We start from the raw sequence: 3,197 nt of genomic DNA on the forward strand, positions 1-3,197 counted from the left end.
TCGCTACGCAGCCCCGGGCACACGACATCAATTGAGCATCGCCAGATCTGGCAAATCCTACTGTAGCTGATTGGAACGCCATCAAACGCTTTCTCCGATGTCTGCGAGGAACGTTAACTTTTGGGTTTTTTTTTTAAATGCTGGTGGTACTACAATGACCATTCCCTGTTGAGTTGCAGATTATGGTGGTTACGAATAGACTGGACACTAACAGTCTGTCTGTTGGGATCAACGCCTGTGACGTGGGCCAGCTGAAAGCAGAAATCTGTCGCTTTATCCACGGAAGCAGCAAATGACATCGATTGGATTGAAGGCATCAACGCTGACATGGGCATACACCAAGCCAACGAATTACCAGCCATTCGAATTGTAAATTGAATTTTTTTTTATTTAATTGTCAACACCAGTGCTACCAAACTCATCGGATACACAGAGTTCCACTGCCGTGCGAAACTTAAGTATTCGACAGTACTACGTCCGAGATATAGTGCAACATGGAATACTAAATGGTATGTTTGCTCTAAGCGAAGAACAGTTGGCAGACATACTAACTATACCAATATCAACCGAAGTCTTCAATCGTCTTTGCCAGAGACTCAATCTACACTCGCAAGGAAACGTCTTCATTGAGGGCGAGTGTTAAAAATTATAAACGATAATGGCTGCGTTCAGTAATGATTGCCGTTGAGTAAACGTTGAGTCCAGATTCGTACTGTACGCTTTTTTGACAAAATGTTGCCTGTCCCTTGCTCAACGGTCATTTGAAGTCAGAACAATGAGGAAGACTAGCTACAGACCCTGCGACAGATGATATTTTACAAAATTTACAACAACGGTAAAAACGCTCATGATCCTTCGTCATGTTTCGCAACTATCTTATCAAAAATAATTTTTCAGATATTTCGATGAGCGTTAGTGAACGACGTTTTACGTTTCTATTCTGCTGTTATTTTAGTGATATAAAAAAAAATTGCATTTGTATAAATATTTTCACTGATGCAGATCTTACATATAGTTTAAACCCTTTTAACAAAATTAAATGGTTTTCATTAAATAATATTAGTTTTACATTGAGTTGCTGCCTGTTGAAACTTACCTCAGAAACTCCAAGGACTATTTCTTTTTCCGGGACAAACCTGTAAAAATTTAACTTCCTTGTGTTAAATTCTTGATGCAATGATTAAGGCAGAATTTTTAAGCTGACATTTTACGCTTTCTTAAAATTAAAAAATAAGACGTACCTGTATTTAAAGAACCAACTAGCAAACACCTTTCTGAACTGGTTGGAAGCCATATCGCAAAATGAACGAAATATTCCTATGCCAGTTTTCTTATTTATTGTTATTGCAAAACACGCTGGTTTTTATCGTTACTTTTTTTCTAAAGTAAAACTTTATAATAGCTAAACTCTCATCACCAAAATGGACCTGATTCTGTGGGCTAACAATTGTTCAGATATGGAATAAATTTAGTTATATTGAGTGGAATTTTTCTTTCAAGAGTATAAATGAAGGGTCTCATTATATTACCAAAATTATACAATAACCTGCTCAGAAATGTATACCTCATTGTGCTAATGCCTTTTTATCAAAACATAACCTTTCATATTCCTCTTCTAAAATTATAGTATAAAAGAGACAAATATTTGAAGAAAAAGTAATCGGGGAAAATATTATTCTTTATTAAGTAACAAACGTTACGCTGAGAGTGTTGCTAACCAACACCAAGGTCCTTTTTTCGGATTCTATTATTCAATACTTAAATTGAAAAATATTGATCAAACTTTATTAAACTGAAGTTTACCTTAGTAACGCTATCTATATATATTTATATATATATTTCATAGACCAACGCGTAGCTACTTTTATTGAAAACTTATAAAGCACACGCGATTTTACGTTTTTCCCCTTCACATTAATACGCTTCTATACGCAGAACTCCAACTTTCCTAGGTACGGACAATATCCAATATATAAATAGTAAATAAACATGTATCGTACACAAAGAGGCACTTTGAAATCCATACTTTTTGAAAGTGGTATTAAAACTTGCGTTCTGTTTGGTATCTCCTTTCTATAATACCATGGTTTAGCCATTTCGGAATTGACAAAAAAGACAATTTACGCAAATAGATTATAAATGATACCTACTCGCTTCACGGTGTTACTAACCCCAGGCACTAAACGTGGAAAGGAAAAATATCACAGATGTGCACTTTGATCGCGTCAGAAATACTACATTTTAAGGAACCAATGACAAACCGGCATTATTTGGTTTTTTTTTTGACGAAACCCGTAAATATCCAAGCTAACAAACGTCCATTTTCGGGTTAGCGAAGTTTTAATATTCATTTTACGTCTAGGGGAATTTAAATTAAATAAACTAAAGTTTTTGTCTATGGGTAAATTTTAAATTATTCTTTAAATAAACAAACCTCTCTGAGGTTTGCCAAAATAATTAAATAATTTAATAAAACACTTAATGTAATTCTAATAACTATGCGTAGTAATTGCTACTTCAAAAAAAACTTAAATAGTGAAGAAATTATTTACACGATAATCATTTTACTCATTTTCTCCCGGAGTTGACCAAACACAGAAGTTCGGTGATTGAAATATTGTTTTTATTTTACAGGGTGGTTGAAAAATGGTAATTTTTGAAAAAACTGTTATTGTGTTAATATAGTACGTTTTATTAAGTTGAAAAATTGTTGCAAATTAAATTCTATATGCAAAATATCGGGGGATTGTGTGTACTTTAATGTCCGTGACATCTTGTTTCTACTTTGGAAGAGTTTATTCTGTTTTAAATAAAAAATATTCCTGAATTCAAAATAGAGTTCTAGCACCATTTCTCCGAATATGCGACAAGCTCAGGTAGTGTCGGCACCCTAAGTTCATCTTTAAAATCAATTAAATATCATAAAATGTATATATATTTTTTATAAGATTTTCCCAATCTAATGAAGGCTTAACTTATTGTTATTAATACTTTTGTGTATTATACATTATGCTTTTCACAAGACTTATTAAATGACTCTTTCGTACCAGAGGGAAGAATAGGAAGTAAGCGTTCTAAACCCTTTTCGTGTGTCAGAATTAAAGAGCCATCTAGTGGTTAATAATATTCTAATAATCTCTGCATACAAAAAGCTTCGAATCTGTTTCATATTGTAGTGTTTAAATAATAGTTTAAAA

The sequence above is a fragment of the Leiobunum rupestre genome, chromosome 2, assembly GCF_980474605.1.
Source record: "Leiobunum rupestre chromosome 2, qqLeiRupe1.1.hap1, whole genome shotgun sequence".
Classification (NCBI taxonomy): Eukaryota; Metazoa; Arthropoda; class Arachnida; order Opiliones; family Sclerosomatidae; genus Leiobunum; species Leiobunum rupestre.